Consider the following 18,034-nt stretch of genomic DNA (forward strand, 5'->3'; position numbering starts at 1 on the left):
TCTCTGGCAGCATCATAATTTTGAGATTTTCAGAGGAAATGTCTTCTTTGAGAACAAAAAAGGAACAGAAGAAACAATGTCTGAGAAGGAAATAGTTACGTTCCACAGCTTGGCAACTATTTGATATGCCCACCAGAAAGGCCTCTGTAAATGTTGTTTATTAGTCATTTCTTCACATTTTATCACTTTTTGGCTGGGAAGCGCTGTCTGTGATTTGTTATCATGTTGGTGTAATAGTTCAGCATTTCTCTTATCCCAGCTTCAGATGGAGCCTCACACTGTACAACATTCATTTCCAAACCTGAAAACTCAGTCCCCAAAATGTCAGCGTTATTTTAGGCCTACAGTATATTCCATTCACTGTAATGCTGACATGCAGTCAGCCTACAGACATGCAGTCACCGAGAAGAGCAGAGAAGGGAAATGCTATGACTGAGGCCAGGCTGCGTGCATCCCAATTATTTTCCTTCTGGCAGTGTAGAAAGGGGCTGTACTCATCAGTACACAAGTAGTCCCACAGCAACAACAAAAGATCTTGCAAAGGAATATATAAAAGTAGCTTTTACAATAAACAGCTTTTTCTTTAGCTCTGACTGCACAAGAAATGATAACATGAAATCAAACATGACACCCTACCTGCAGGACTTGACTCAGACAGATGGAGCAGTGTTTAAATAGCACCCTGTTGCCAGCTCTAATAAAACAAAATACACCAAAGCTAAAATCTAATGGGAGTACTAAAAAGGTTCAGTTCTTGGAAGCAGATCAGAAGAAGATGGGAGCAAAGAGCATGCCGGAGAAAACTCTTACACTGAGATCAAAGGAAAGAGCTTGTCACTAAAGCAGGAACCCAGAAAGACTGAGAAACGTATTTCTGAAGTGCTGGAATTTAATACCATCAAATGAAGCACAAATATTCTGAGACAAGTGGGATCAAGGCACAGATGTATTTAGATCGTGTTTTATGGGTAAAAATGAGAACTTCTGCATTTCTTATTAGCCCTGAAGAGAAGCTTTGCTGAAGATAACCTCTCTTCCTGGTGAACTTTGAGATCAGCTTCTGTTATGAATTAGCACAGCTCCATTGAAGCCACTCCAGGAGTTCCCAGTTACATTAAGTGTGGATCTTAAAGTCTGCAGAGAGCAGTAAGCCTGGGAATAGTTCTGGGACACCTATGAGAGGTGTGAACTTTGAATCATTAAGACATTCTGAAAGCATAACCATAATCTTGTTTTGAAAGTTTGAATTGCTCAAACTTCATAATTTCTTTTGTCTTTGCAACAGTATTTAATGTACTGCTTTAAGTCTCCATTTCCAGTTCTTGGCAATTATAAGAGGATTTCAGCTTCTGCAGAGCTCTTGGCCTTGTGGAGGAGAAACCTGAAAACAGGCATTGACTGAAGTATGAAGATGAAAACAAGAATCAGGAAGAAATGAGTAAAAGATTGCAGTTCTTAACTGAAATCTCGTGTATGGTAACTGCTGAGTCACGGCCTGAACCACTGATTGAACACCTGGGGAAAGAACCCGGTCAGCCCTCGGAGCACAGGTGGAGGCAATTCATGTGTGTGACCAGAAGGGGTGGAGCCTGGCTGCACCTCTGTTAGACCTCATTTAAGGGCTGACTGCCACTGGGGAAGGATCTCTGGTTGGAGATCCCTTTCTGGTGGAGTTTTTCCAGGGAGTGACCTTTGGAGATGGGTGAGTACTTTTCCTTTCTAACACCTTTCTATTGTGCTAGTCCTTTTGTCATTACATGTCCTGTACCGCCATTCCACTGTGTTGATCTTTCTGATTGTTAAACTCGTGGTTCTGAACTTCCATCTCAGTCTAGTTGAACCCTTTGGGCTGGCAATACCAGCACATTACTCGGGAGAGCTGAATTAGTGCTTGTTCAACAGAAATAGCCAGAGCAGATTTTACAAGCTTCAAAGCACACACCATTTATAGACTATTAATTACTTGTTTTCTCCTTGATGTGGATGAAATTAAGTGATATCAATTCCAAGCATATGGAGGAAAAAAGAGGAAGGCACTGCTGCCCTTCGCCTGTTGCAGATGTTGAATTTAAACTCCTCTTTTAATCACATCAGTACATTTTTCAATTCTCCTGTGTGTTAGGTACAGAGATACTTTGTTACCAGGCAGTGTACTACTAATCAGCACACAACCATGAAGCAGAAAAAGGATGGATTTGCTGACTCTTTGTGGACTCGCTGTCCAACTATCACCTTTCAGTGAGATGGTGCTTACCTATCATACAAAGAATCGTTTTTTGCAAGTAGATGAACTCTATTCTTGTTGCTTACATCTGCTCCTTTATGTATGTCTTAAGCATAGAATACATAGCACTGCTAGATAAACTTAGAATTTTTTATATCTATATCATAATGTGGGCAGGTGAGAAGCTCTCAGGACCAGCCCCAGAGACAGCTGAGACTTGTTTAGGTTAATTGCTGAGTGCTCTGGGATAATTGGTGCCACCTGTACCTTGTGGAGGGGTGGGGTGGAGCAGGTGGGGAATGTTTAATGCAGAAGGAGGGATGGGGAGCATGAAAAGGATCAGACCTACTGTGTTCTGGAAAAACTGTGCTTTTCCAACAACTTCCTTGGATAAGAGGAGATAGCATTTGCTGAGCTGTGAGATGGTGAAGGGGTGTGTCTTCTACTGGATATTGCAGGCTTATGCTGAGGTACCTCGTCTATTTGTGAAAGCCTTTCTTAGTACTCATTTTGCACCTTAAGGGGGGTTGAAGTAGGTTGTGTATTTGTTAGTGATTTAATTGTAAGAGTGCGCAGAGTTTATCTGAAGGGAGCCAAAAGCTCTCATGCGGGGACATGTGAGATACAAAGCTTATAATACTGGAACCGAGTGCTTTATCAGGAATGCTGGAGTCGTTCACAACTATATAACTAACAACTGATAATGGAGGCTCAGGTGGTGGGTGAGTCAGGCTGTATGGTGGGGATCCAGATTGAGTTAAGATAGAAAAATCTAAAGGCTTTATCTTTGATCTGAAGGGATGGAACGTGAGAGCATCTTTGTGGATTTCTGTGTTTTTGAGCTGCTGGTTTAAAGGCATAGCCTCAGTTCATGTTGCACTTTGGGTTTTTTTCCTCCTATTTTGCTACTTATTTGGGCACTAATACCCGCACACAATCCAAGTTGTAGTTTGTGCACCAAGGGAGCAGATGAGAGCAAGGAAGTAAGTGCAATAAGGGGGCTGGATACTTGGCAGGTGACTGGGAGAAGTACTAGTAGCAATGTCTTACTGACATATTACAATGTATTAAGTCTCATGTGGAAAAACAGCTGCTTAGTGAAGTTTTTGCCTTTGGTGTGTCTTTAAGCAGTGCTTCTCTCTTTGGATACTTTAAGTGAAAGTAACGGAGGAGTACCTGTTGCCCCAGTTATGTTACTTTATAGCACAGTCTGTTGAGTAAAAACAATTGCTGCCATCTAAAGGCACACTAAAAAGAGGCAATGGGGAACAACACAATTTCATTGGAGCCACTTAACAGAAACAGAAGCAAAATGCAGCATAGACTTCCCACCTTGTCTTGTCAAAAATGGATGTGGGGCTATGGTCTTGAAGGTTTTTCTTCTGCCTGTTATAGAACACATCAACTTGTTATTAAACTTGACTTTTCTTTCAAAAATATTACTCTGGTTCATTTCTGGTTCTTTCCTCTTGCCTCTAAAAATTGCTCAATAGTGAAACTAATAAAATGCTTTTCTTGGATGAAGTAAGAGGTGTTACACCTCTTAAATCACCTATTCCTTTCTGTCTTCCCACAGGATTTCCTGCTTCTATTGATAGAAACTATAAAATAATTGAGGCTAGATTTTTTTTTAAAGCAGTTATATTGTCTTAAGTGAAGACTTGTGTTGGTTTTTTGACATCTTCTGAGATATTATTTTGAAAGCAATTGCTAATAATGAAAGCTTTTCCCCTGCCTAAAATTATGTCTACCCTTTCCTTGCAGTGAATTTGTTGCCAAAAGTGTAATTTTCCCACTGCAGCACATTAAGACAACCTCCAACTCTCATGTAACTCACTATGGGCTTTCTTTTATTTAGATCCTTTGTAAGCTGATTTCACTTTTAACAGCAGTTGAAATTCAACTAAGCCAAAATGTGATGTAATGTGGGATTTAATATCTGAAACATCACTGGTAAGGAGGGAGGGAACCATTCTGTGCTCCTCGCTGTTTGAGGGGATGGGCTCTAGCCAAAGCCATGGCAAAGCATTTAGGGCTTGGTTCTCTGCGGCTCCTGTGTTCCTTCTGAGTACCTCTGTACTGTGGGTTGCTGAGTGTCTTCTAGGACTTGGTAGGGCCTCTGCCCCTAAGAATTGTCTTGTAACTACTGCGTTGATGCTCCATCTCTTCAGAGAGATGCAAGCTGAAGGGAACAAGTTTGCAGAGTGTTGTCATGTCAGAGGTAGGCTGCTGCTTCATAGAATCAGAGGATATCCTGAGTTGGAAGGGACCCGCAAGTCTGACTCCTATCTCTAACACTGCAGACCTGAGCTGCTGCCTGTGCAGCTGCTGGTGTAATCATTAACTGACAGTGAGTAAATGCTATAGACTGAATTTCTTTGTGTGCAATTGTTTAATTCAAATTTGTATTATTACCTTATGCTGTCAGCACAGGAGCCAATGTGCTAAATATTAAGGTGCCAATGAATCTCTTGCAATTTGACTTGACTAAGTACCAAATAGAGCGATGCAAAAGATTACTTGCTAGATGTGACAAAGTGCATTTCTCCCATCTGTCCTTCAGAAAACTGTGGGCCTTAGGTTACTTAACATTTCTAGGGCTCACTAGCCTCCAGATGAGTATTTCTTGGAACTGAAGTGTTAGACTGTGGTGTGTATGTTCTTCAGCTGTGTGGCTTTGGAGGAAAGAGGCATAGGGATGTGGTAGAGGTCCTGTTTCTGAAGACTTTCATGGCTAGGCTGGGTGAGGGCCTGGGCAACCTGATCTTGCTGTAGATGTCCCTGTTTATGGGGAGTTGGACAACATGACCTTTAAAGGTCCTTTCTAACACTAAGGATTTTATGGTTCTATGTGAGGGCCACGACTCAAAAGATGATCAACCAAGCTGGACATTATGTGGTCTCTGATATTTCTAGATCCCATTGCATGTGCTGAAGAGCTGTAGAGAGCTATGATATAGACAAGGAATAAAATTTCAAGTAGCTTTTATTGCCTACTGTAGTAGTCGACAAGAAAGTCAAGCCTGGCAATGACTAGAGCCTGTTCTGAACAGCCTTCGTTGTAGGCTATTCCCCTCCATAAACATAGAGTGCTCCCACCTTCACTTTTGTTCAAGTGTCAGGAGATTAACTGAGCACAAGAGTGCTAATTGCTATCAGCAGTGGCTTGTAAGGAGTGTTCAGTTCTTGTAACTCAAGCTGCAGAACAAAACTTCAGTAGTGTGCAAGATATTGTGTATTTACTGCTCTTAGAAGCATAGGTAAAAAGCACGTATCAATTCAAACTGTTATCTTAAGGGATTATCTTTCTACTCCTGTAGACAGGTTTTTAAGAACTCTGCACTTACTCATGTGGACCAAACTAATTTGGGCAGAACAAGGGTCTAATATTTTAGTCTGTGAGTGCTGCTAGTGTGCTTTGATACCTAGTGTACCTGTACTTTCTTTAGAGGAAACTTATTTCTAACTTACTCTGTTATTCTCTTTCTTCTCAGTGTGCTTGCTTAAAGGTGATGTATATGCTTATACGGCTGTCATATAGCAAAATATCCAAGAGACCTTGGCTTTACTACTCAACAGGTGCCTTTAGAGGAGGATTGGTTTTGCCAGGATGCAATATCAAACATTTCTTGATGCTACTTTTCCTGAGGGCTTGTCAACACTATGGTTACAAGCCCTGCCCTGAGGCTTCCTAGGCTGCTTCTTTCACCTCCAGCTGTAGTTTGCTGTTCTTTTCAGCTTAAATGCAGTGCATTTCAGTTGAAATCTGATGTGCTTGCTTTTATATCCCAGTGAACTTAAGCCCTATGGGTAGTTCCCAAATAGAAAACCTAATTCTGTGCTCTAGCAGTCAAATTATACCTTCACAAGTCTAAGAACGTGACTTTAGTAGCTTGGTCACGATGAATGCCCTTATCCTTCCTGTTGAGTAGGAGCACCAGTGACACTGTTCATGTCTTATTTACAGTAAGGAATTTAAACCTATGAGTGCTGAAATTAATCTCTCTCTTGTGTAACTTTAGATGCTTGTGTTGCAACTCTTATTCATCTAGGCCGAATTTACACAAGGACCAGGAATATATTTTAAGCTGGAATTTGGTCCTTTTTTTCAGTGCTACACTCAGGCTGGGTACCATGCGAAGAACCTTCTATTGCCTCAGCTTGGAGCAGGAATCCTGCACTACTGTAGTGTCTAGCTGGTGGTGCTATGTGTCTTTGTATCAACTGAACTCTTCTGGGGCTTTGTGGCTTAGAGCAGACATACGTTATTGCTGCTCTTGATAAGTTTTTCTTTTCTGAAGATGTTTTGGAAGTCTGCAATGCCTAATGGAAGTTCAATCTGATGTGCGAGCAGCCTGATTAGACTGTGCTAGAAGAGAAAAAGTTCAATTTTGCAGAATGTTTTCACTTTATCTGCCATATCCACTATTGAGAAACATGCAATGTCTCCTGCAGGGGAATTATGAATCCAATTTGAAAGCAGTCAGGAGCATATGTTGACCAGAATCTGACAACTGTGAATGCTCTGTGCTGGAACAGGGGTGTTCAGTGTTTATGAGCTGGCAGCTTTTCTATTTTTTAATGTCTCTTCATCAAAAAGAGAACATTAAAACCAGATTTCCTTGTGAGGAGTTCCTTAGAAGAAAGAGCACTCTTAAATGGAAAGTGATACTGTCACTGGTGTAGAAACTGCCCTGGTTCCCATGGAATTAGGCAGAGTGCAGGAGAACTCCCCGAGCTACTCTTATTTGCACCAAGTCTACCCTAGACAGAACTTGATGTTTTTCCAGGTGACATAAGGATGTTTCTGCAACAATCTGTTCTATTGGGCACTCTGCTGATCTATTGGGTTTGCTCAGCAAAGTTGTCCCTTGACCCAGCTCTATTGCATTTCAGGCCTCAAGTATGTTTCTATGCAGTTTCTTACTCTATTGTGCCTATAGTGTCAAAACAGCTGACAGCCTCCATCATTTATAGCCTGACCTGGCTGATTTCATTGTTTCACTGTTAATTATATATGTATCTTTTGTTAGGGTTTTCACTGTTGTTTGTTACTTGATTATTCTGTCCTGAAGTTCGAATGGAGGCTGAGTTCCTCAAGGTCTTTTTAATTCATAAGTAGTTATATTTGACTTTCAGCATTGCAGTTCAACTCCTGCTCTTCAAATACTTAATATTTCCTCAGATTAGAGGGATGTATTTCATCTCTACATGCACTGCTATGCCTACTTGTAACTGTTACAGGAATCTTTATCTGGCTAAAGTAACTGAAGTCTGTTAGACAAGCTCATTAGGAACAATTGTACAGCTAACTTTCATTATTTCCTCTCTTCTATTCAGCATGACACAGTGTAGTGATGGCATTTCCAGGCAGGGTGGTATTCTCATGTTAATATTTTAACTTAACATAAAGGTTATTAGAGGACATTCTATTTGGTATTTCTCTTGTGTAACATTCCTGCTTCCTGGGACTCCTGGAAGGTCTCAGTTGCTCTGACCCTGATTACTTATTCTCTCTATGGCTTCTTGTCCTCATTAAAACTGCAGTTTATTATTAGTTGTATATAAAAATGCATACTAAATGTTTGCATCCCTACAGATTTATTATCACCTGTACTGCCCCAAGCCAGTGGAAGTCTCCTCCACCCCCAATAGAGGGGTCTTACCCTCATATTTTGGGGAGCTTCCAACTTGGCAACTTTTAAAGAATTCAGACAAAACCCTGTCCTTGAAAATAGTGGAAAAACTAGGAAACAAAATGTTCTGTTTAGCATTGGTTGTGGTGAATTGATATTTTAAATGAATGATGACCCAGTGTAGAGATTAGTGATGGCACAGGAGTCTTTTGGGGAAATAATGAGCTGTCTAAACAGTCAGGGAGAAATTTACCTTCATCCTGTCACCACAGATGTACAGAAGAGAAAAGGAAGTAATTTACAACAGGGCTGTGTACCTCTTAACACTGTAATAAATTTAACCTGTGATGTTGTGACACTAATCACCAAAAAATTTTAGGGCTGTGTCATAAATTAGATAGTGCTGCATCTGATTGGACTTTTCTTGCTTTATTCACATCAAAAGGCAATTACATTTTGTGCGAACTTAGTCCTACCAGTTTAATGGGGCATGTAAAATATGCCTTGTAATTTGTCCTTTATTAGTAGTGTATATGAGTTCTCAGTCACTAATTATTTTGATTCTTAGATATTGGGTTTGCCCTTTGTGATATAACATTTCTATAAGTTATCTAAATGTATGTGCAGGAGGTGTATATTTTGATTTTTTTTTTAAGGGCTGTATGGCATGCTATATGACTGGGAGGAACTATCTTAACAAAGTCAGTGTAGCTTTGTATATGAACTTGGCAAGCCAGGGCTCAACGTTTTCTTTGTACAAAACTGATAGATATGGAAGTAACTCGTTGTTTCATTAGATATGCTTTGCAAATGAACTTGGCACCAAAAAAGGGATCTTGGCTTAATGAAAACTCCTGGCAGATGAAAAGTTAAAGGAATTAAGTAGAGATGATCTCATGCAGAAGAAATATCTGACATTAAATGATAGAGCAGTAAGGGATTGAATTTAGCAATACCAAATGCAAAGTAGTACATACTGCATTATTAAAAAAGAAAATTGCTGTTTTAAGTTAGGAGCTCCAACACAAGTAACTCGGCACTGATGGATGCTGGTAAGTTTAACTGGATGTAATTAATTAGAGCAGTTGTTTCTGTGTGGGTTGGGGACATACTGGTGACCAGCGAGGGTGCTGCTAGGACATTCATGGTTTGCCTTTGAGAATCCAATGTTTCCCATGTATCCAAGACAAATTTTTGTGTGTCTAAATACATATTTTCCCTGTTGCTTATAGAACAAGGCTAAAGTATGTGTGGATGTGAAATTAATTAATGGGTAACTAAAATACTGAGTGAAGTTCTAAAATGGCTGAGAGTATGTGTGGGCAGGCTTTAAAATGAGATGGAGAAAAATGGCTTTTAAAATGTTTTAGCTCTCAGTTCTCCTATTTGAAAACTAGGGGTCACAAAGGGGTTACAAATGGATCTATATGATATTGGCTGTAGTAACAGGAGCAGAGTGAACTGGGCCATGTAGCTTGTTTCATTGAGTCTGTTAATGGGCCTGTTTGCATAGGAAGAGGCTAAAATATGTATGTTGATTTTAAATGACTGTAGTGAAGAAAAGCTGAAGGCAAAAATGGCATTCAGAAGGAGAGTGGTCTAGGTTGGTGATGACTTTAGAGATTAGTATTTAGTTTATTTAGTGTTAGTATTTTATGCTCTTGTACTAGTTGCAAAGTGTTAAACTTTTAACATGAGAAGCTTTTCTCTAAACAGACGAACTCCACTTATATGCTCTGTAGAACACCTTGTTCCCAATGAAGGAACAGTTCTACCTTTGGAAAATGGATTAAAAATATCCTGAACTTGTCTTTTGAAAAAAATCTATTTTAAAACTATTAGAACATATATAAATATCAGCCTTTTTTCTCAATTGGTATTTTGTCTCTCTGTTGGGGGGGGGGGGGAAGACTACTTCAGATGCTGATTTCAGTTTGTCAGTAGTACAAATTATACCTAGCCTTTTTTTTGAGAATGTTTTGCATCCTCTAATGAAGCTAAGCTTGATATCAATTGAATGTCTTCCAAAGTTTGTATTCTAGTCTAGACAGAAGTTGCAAATATTCTACTAATTCTGTGCAGAGATAGTAGTAGTGATAAGTCATATTTGTCAACAGTAATTGGTGAATAGAAAATACAAATGACATGAATGCATGCTGAAAATAGATGACACTGCTCTGCTCATTACTGTCTGTGAGATGAATGCCTGAAAAGTTATTTAGCAGTCTCTTAGATGCTATGTTGCAAACATTGAGAGTAACTTTATTTTTAGCATGCATTCACATCATTCAGTGTGATCTATTTGTAATCTACTCACAATAACAGAGAGAAATGCTATTATATGTGACATATCTACAGAAATGCATCTGACTGATGTGTATTTTTCATTTTTGTGCAACTCCATAACACAGTATTTTGTTATCAAGACAAATGTTTAGCTATCTAATGTTGTGTAATAATGGTAACTGGAAATTTGCAAAGGAAATGGGTCAGGAGCAAATGAATTTCTTTGAGCCATCTTCTTGTATCCATCTCATGAGGGCTTGTTGCAATGCATTCAGTGCCTGCCCTCTGAGTCAGCTCCCTTCTCTATCATGGCCAGCATGGCTGAGTTGGATTTCAAGCTCAGTTCAGTAAATGCTGAAATCAAGTTGAATTCTACTCCGATGTAATCAGTGGCAGAAATCATTTGGCTATGGTCCTCCCTATGCTTAGGCTGCTTTAAGCTACATTGGCATTGTAATGGAGAAATGAATTAGGTTGTAACTCGCTTTAAAGCCTCCTTATGCTGCCAGGATGGTAGTGTGGGTTTAGAGTAAATGAAATTTCAGACCAATTGGCTTCAGTGTAAATGAGCATCCAGGTCATCAACTTGTATGGAGTGAGTCAATAAGGAGAGAGTTGTGTGGGTGAATGCCACAGCTTGTTGCTGGGTAGCTGAAGTGGGATGTTCAGTGAAGATGACTTAGAGGGTGGTGATGCACTGGAACTGGTTGCCCAAGGAGGTTGTGGATGTCCCATCCCTGAATGCATTCAAGGCCAGGCTGGATGTGGCTCTGGGCAGCCTGGTTTGAAACTAGGTGATCTTTGAAGTCCTTTTCAACTCAGGCCATTCTATGATTCTATGTTGACAGTGGTCAGTTTGCAGAGTACTGTGCAGAGAAGGGAGCGACAGCGATGAGCCCTTCTGAAGAGTATAAACCATCAGTCAAGTGGCTGGACTGTGAGGGGAAAAGTATCCTTGTTTTGACTTCTTTGTCGTAGTGCCTGGGGGGAAGTGTAGAAAGATATCATCCCTTGGGAAAGACTGAGGTGAGAAAATATAAAAATAAATTGCTAATATTTCAGCATCTTCCAGTTTGTGCATTAATGGCTTGCAAAATGGTGCGGATTGCACTTAAGACTAATGAAAAGCAAACTTCTCTGTAGGATTGCAAAGTGACTTTGCCTCCTATTCTTAAATTAATGGCAGCAAAGTCCCTCAAAGCTCCTAATTACAGACAGCTTATTTGAGACTGCCTTCCTCCTGCAGTCTGGACCACTCTCATTGTCTGTCCTGTGTGCTGTTTGTGTGGTATTGCAGGAATAAGGTACTAAACCAAATCAACCATTTTATAGCTGTATTGCAGAGTTAAATGGCAGTGGATTGCTGCAACATAGCACATATATTCTGTTAAAAAAAAAAAAAAGCAGCCAGAAATTTATTTCCTTTTAGTGTTACAATTAAGGACTTGTGAGACAGGTGGAAGAAAAGCTCTTCAATTACATGGAGGGTTGTAGAAATGTCATTCAATGATTCAATCAGTCATTTTAAGTAATTTCCTGATTCTTATCTCTTTATACTTCAGGCTTTTCCCACCTTGCATGACACTTCCAGGAATAAAAGGGAGGAGTTGGCTATAGCCTGCTTTGTGTTGCCTGTCAATCTGTTCCTGAGCAATACTCTGTGGCAGCTGTATGTGGTATGGATGTGTAGAGCTGTTTATTAAATATGTGCAATATAGTCTTATGTTTTGTGATGCATTTTATTTGTCATGTGACTATATTATTTGATTATGTGTCTCACACCGTTTAGTCAGATATGGCCTGCAGAATGGTCTATTTCCATCAAGTATATATCCTTTCTTATTCCATTTTGTTTCTGGCATCGCAGCTGCTGCAGTTGAGAATAGGAGTTATTTCTGAAGCTGATGTGGTCTTCATGACTATTATATGAGACAGTTAATGAATAAACCTGGTTGAAAATGAGGATTGCTTTATTGGAATATTTGACTTTGTCTTGTAGTGTTGTTTGGTGGCTTTTTCTTCAAGCCTGCTCAACTGTGTGTTGCTTATTCTGTTTTAAAGTTTAGTGCTTAACAAATTTCTTAATTTGAATTCAAATCGGGCAATGAATATTTCAGTATACATCGCTTCTTAAAGACATTCTGTCTATTTAATTGAGGTTTCATCTGATTAAAAATTGTAACTTAACAGGAACAAGTTAGCTGAAGCCAGTCTTCCTCTAGTGACTGCAATCCAGAGTCTTTCCCCTTGTTTATGGAGACATTCCTTCTGAATAGAGAACCAAACAGAAAAGATAAAATATGCCTTCCTTAATGGGAACTTCAAGCTATATTTTCTGTACTTGCTGAGCTTTGGGGTTAAGTCAGTGATTTTGGAGATAATAGCAAATAACCTCACTCCACCTAGCAGTTACCTTCCTGTAGTAAAAAAGGAAATGGGTGGGAAGATTCAATCACCATGAAAAAATAATACTTGAGAACATATAGAACCCCTTCCTAATAGGAAAACAACTGGGATTTTGACTCATTACATGCTGTTCAGTAATGTGAGATTCCCTGACTAGACTTCTATTTGTATGAGTAGTGGGAAAAACTTTCTTTTTTTAAGCTTTCCAAACTGAAAGCTACAGGGAGGTAACACTTGACTTCCTTCATAAAAGAAGCAATAAATTGATTTTACTCATAGACTGGTGAAACAGAGCGCACAAGTGGTCATGCCTGAAAACTCTGTACATCTGTGAATGAGATTTATATCCAAAGCTGTTTTGTTGTTTTACTGAAGCAGTAGTTCATTTTGTATTTCAGTTTTTTTAAACTGAGAGAAGTACATAAAAGCAAATATATTAGCATGAATTGCTTGCAGGATGAAAATAGGATATTTTTTCTCCTACAGAGTAGTCATCCATTTTGTTTACTGTTTTTTCACTGTCCATAGTTCAAGTCTGAAAATGCTATTTGTTGAAGTCTTCTGAAGACATCAAAATAGCAGGTAAAAGAAAGCAGAAATACCCTTTGAGGTACCGTGGAAACTGTGCCCTTGTCAAATATTCACGCATTAATATGCAGTTCATATGCCAATCTAAAAGACATGCTGGGACTCTTGCTCATCTGTTTTCCTTAAGTCCTCTATACAGGTCCTTTTTTTTCTTTGGAACTGAGAAAAAGTTTAATGTTTACTTAAGCTAAAATGGATTTTGAGAAAGCTTGAAAGTGTTGACTCTCAGAGTAGGTGAGGACTTGAGAGGAAGTTGCCCCTCCCCTACCATGTGCTTGTCCAGTAGGTTGATTCTTGTGTCACTGGGATTGTCTGGGTATCCCCATGGTATTAAAATACAGTCAGTTCAGCAAGCTCAATCTAGGGTTTAGCGGTCAGGCATCCATTAAATGTCCAACCTGCCAGTCCGGACATATCCATTGTTGTATACAATTAAAAAACACCTTTAATTCACCTTCTTTATACTCTGCTTACCACTGAATGCTTTGAGTTTTGCATAATTGCTCATCTGCTCAAAAGTGCTGCTTTAACTGATACATAAGAACACATCTTTTTCCTCTGTTCAAGAGTCTTGCAGGGTTGCATGGTATTTGTTTTCATCCATCTACTTTGTTATTTTAGGGAATTTGACTTTTAGAAAATTTGGTTTCTATTGATTTAACTTCTTTTCTGTTAACAGAAGCTGAGAGGAGCATCTCTAGAGCTGTGTTATAACAATAAGACTATCCTAATATTTGATTAATACAGCTGGGAAATACATTTTTTTCCTTAAGAAACAGTAATCAAGGTTGGAAAACCATGTCAAGCTGAAAGAAGAGGGATTTCTTTTTCAGGAAATTTGAATGAACCTCAAGTTTCTTTTTCCACTCTCCAATGTAGTGCTTAAGCTAAAGTGCCAGATGATCAATAAGAAATACTAGATCAACCTTCCTTTTTTTTTTACTTCAAGCAAGGTGACTGTCTCATGTACCAAAACTTACTGAATAATTAAAAAAACAAACAAAATACCACAAGTTCTACAGCAACAGCCAGACAAAATTCAAAAATCACTGAGTTTGTGATACTGTATGGAGAATTAAGTGAATGTGCAAAACAATGCATCTTTCCTTAAAACAGTTTTTTGGATGTTTTATCTATTTCTTGAACACTTAGTAGACAGCTAGGTGAGCCAACTTTAAGGAAGGGCCAAATGAAAGCTTTTATGCTAGTCATTTTATTTGTGGATATTACCTCCCATTCGTAGGCAGATGCAACTGTGTGGAGCATAAAGTGCCCCTAGGGTGATACCCAGTTCGTGTCTCTAAACTTCTCTGCTTTGCTCTATTTGAATCTTGCGTCGCCTTCTCCTTGACGTACTGAAGGGCTTCTGAAGATTGGTATTTTTGTATCCTTACCATTACTCAAGCTGAAGCATTGCATGCTGAAAACGATCAGTGATCCTGGTTTTGGCATTATTAGTTTCTCTGAATGCTGGTCTCCTTCAGGAGGTAGGGACAAGAGGGGTCAAGACTCAGTATCTTGAATGACTCTGCTCCATGGGACAGGTACGTTGCCTCTCTCATGTGCTTTGTGTGTTCAGTGATGGGAAGAGGAGGAACACCAGAGCATACAACTGTCAGAATATAAACAAGCTCTTCTTTTCTCTTTTTACTTTTAAATCTAGTTTGTGTCAAACCATCATGATGGTTACTGTTCCTTTTGTGCTTTGAAGTAGATCAATTGGTTTGTTGTTGGGTCAAAGCAAGAGGCTTGGCAGCCTAGGAAACAAATTACTTGTATTTTCTCTCCTGTTCAAGCTTTCTCTGTCATCAAAGCTACCTGTAGAAGATGACTTTTTTTGGTCTTCGTTGTCAAGTTATTTCTGTGTCAAAATATCAGGAAAGGATAAAATGCTTGTTTATCTGTATGTTGTTCAGCAGCATCTTGCTGAATTTGGCTTGTGTCAATCTTTTAATATATCATTAGGATGACACTACCTTCTCTTCTAAGAACTACCTCCTTTGAAAAGGACATTTTTTCATTTGGAAACTATGGTAATAACAGCAGTAACATTAATAAACCCTTACTTCAACACCATAGTAGCCAGATGTACTGTTATTGAAGCAGAATTCTTTATTTCTACAATGGGAAAGGTAGGGAAAATGTATTTATATGGAAGGCACAAATGGAAAGAGATGACATCGTAAATCATCCACTTTGTCATGATACCAATTTTCATTTTCCATTGGGTCTATTTAAGATGTGTATTTTACAGTCTAAGTCAAAGACCAGTTATGGTCAAAACTTAATGCACACAGATGAGCTATTAACAGACTTCTGAAAAAGGGCACTTGAGGTTTCTCTAAACATACATCACTGCACTTCTGGAAAGCCCATACCTCATGAGCTTCTTGGTCTCTAGCTTCATTTCTGTACCCTCTGCTCTCATTTCAAGCATCTTTAAATCTGTTGGAGCTTTGAGGTGTATGTGAGTACAATTGCTGCTCCAGTACCCTTCCCAAGTCACAATTGCATTGAGGTAGAAGTGACTGAGAATATAAAATCTGAGCATTAACACACCCTGCAGTATGCTGGCTCAGTTCTCCTTGCACTAATGCTGACTTTGTGTCCAGCTACTTTACTGCATTCACCTTGCTTTTTGTTATACAGACAAACGGCAATTTTCCTTTCTAGTTGCTAATGCTGGTTGTTCTGTTTATAACCTGTGCGTGTAGTGTGATGGAAGAAGGCAAAATTCAATTTTGCCTTAATTATGAAATCATAACCAGCATTTTCAGATGAGTAAAGCTGCTACTGCAGTTAAGAACTTCTGTCAACCATAATATCCATGTACCCCCTTGTCTTTCTGTTAATTATTGGAGAAAATTACCTACTTAAACTGCATTTAATCTCTTGCTGAAACACAATCAGCTTGACCGGATGTTTTGGTGTTTTATGGTGGTGAAGGAGTAAAAGTTCACTCTCTTTAGCTGAGGTGTTTAATTCTAGGTTTCTAGAATGTACTGGAATACAAATCACCATACTATCTATAACTTTTCTGTTAAGTGGGAGATGTACTTCCCATTTTTTCAGTGCTGTTTTTTTGTGTGTTCTTTGCTGGTGCATCACATTTATTTCTCCTCACTGATACTTCCTTTTTTATGGGCCGTGAAAACTCTGAGGGCTATGGTAACAGTAGCTGTCAAGAAAAGCTCTGTGGTATTTCATATATGGTGAAGAGCTTCAGTATCATGCTTGGGAGGTCAGGTTGATAAGGGGGACACAGATAGAAAGGTTGCACAGATGTTCTGGGACCTCAATTTCAGAAATTTGTAGACCCAGAGTATGATTAGATTCAGAAATCAGTGAAGCAAAGAGTAAATATAAAGCTCTGTGACCAGAAATCCCTGCAGCAGATATATGCTGCATGTTACATCTTGTATTCACAACCATAGTGGTGCAGAACCTTGCTTTCAAAGAGTGACTGAATAACTTGCTGCTTGCTTCTCAAGGGGCTGTCTGTAACATCCCAATACCTTGCACAGGATGGAGGGATTGCTGTTCCCCACCTCTGCTGCAGGTGGGGCAGAACAGCCTCCCTCTGCCTCTCCACGGCTCCAGCCAAGCTATTCTGGCTTTGAGTAAGCTCTGCTGGTGTTTGATGTCTAGCATTGTGCACACAGAATTTTTATCAAGTGTATGTTTTCTGTTTCTGAAATTATTGCTTATTTAGCCATGACTAACAGCTAGACAGCCTGAGCAGAGATCTCTGAAGAGATGCTATTCAAGTTCAGAGTATGCAAAAGTCTCATTTAATTAACTTAAACATACAGACATATCATCAACACCTGCAGTTGCATTATCCCATATGCAATCACAGCAAGTCTGGAGGGGGGGGAAAAACGGATGTAGTTTGATTCAACTTGGGATTAAAAATTGTTTTAGATAAATGTATTGTCTTATGAGTAGTGTTTAGTCTGCCAGACTGCTACATGCTTAACTGGTTTGCATGTACGGTTGGTATTTTTGTTCTTCCAAATGAAGTGATGTCAGACAAGTTCACACTGAAGTCTGTAAGGCTTAAAAGCATTTATATGTGAGGGGAAAAAAATGACAAATTCTTACAGCTCATGTTTAATCAATTTATTTACTTCTCTCCTTCAAGCACTATCAAATTTACAGTAGAAAATGTTCTGATTCGTATCATTTCATTAAATAATGGTTAATGCACTTTGAAAGGAGCCTGAAAGTGAAATTCCATTTTGTTTCCTTCTAATAATTGAGCAAAGAAATTTTTGTGCATTTAGGAATCTTGTCACAGTGGTAAAGTCAGGAATATTGCAGTTTCTTTTGTTGATTTGATGATGGGAACTCTGTCAAGTTATACTTTCTCTAATAGAGTCATAGAATGGGTCAGGAAGGACCATAAAGATCCTCTAGTTCAACTCCCTGCTGTGGGGTCCCTCTAACCAAAGGGTAGTGAAAACAGTCCTGTAATAATCTGGTACAAGTAATTGATCATTGCTGTTCTGTATGGCTATGTTTTGTCTGGGAGGTCTTGACACTACCTGGAAGAATAGGGTGGCTCTGCCTATTGTGGCTGTGTGATGGGAAAACTTTCATGAAAGCAGCAGATATTGGTTTCTGTGTAAACAGAAATAGCCTAAAATCCATACTTAGTGTATGCTGTGAAACCTTTCAGTCCTCAAAAGGATTTCTTCATATATTCCCTTTCTATAATTCATTAAGGGGCTTACAATAACTTGCATCACTTGAATTCAGGGTAATATCTTCTCAGCATTCGGAAACCTATTATTAATTGTTTAATGGAAAGCAATGTGGTTCTTGTGCTCTTCTTTCATCTTGAAGCTTCCCTAGCCTTTCATACCCTATTTGTTGCTTTGGATGCAACACC

At 39.1% G+C, this 18,034-nt stretch overlaps 1 long non-coding RNA gene across 1 annotated transcript in view; it reads left to right on the forward strand.

Annotated features, from left to right (window-relative positions):
- Positions 1-1,640: 1,640 nt before the first annotated feature.
- The window catches only part of LOC112532813, a 221,769-nt gene continuing 205,375 nt past the window's right edge, over positions 1,641-18,034 (forward strand). Inside the window, exon 1 of the long non-coding RNA XR_005861366.2 lies at positions 1,641-1,702. This is a non-coding gene — a long non-coding RNA (uncharacterized LOC112532813). The remainder of the gene's footprint in view (positions 1,703-18,034) is intronic.

Source organism: Gallus gallus, chromosome 7, assembly GCF_016699485.2.
Source record: "Gallus gallus isolate bGalGal1 chromosome 7, bGalGal1.mat.broiler.GRCg7b, whole genome shotgun sequence".
NCBI lineage: Eukaryota > Metazoa > Chordata > Aves > Galliformes > Phasianidae > Gallus > Gallus gallus.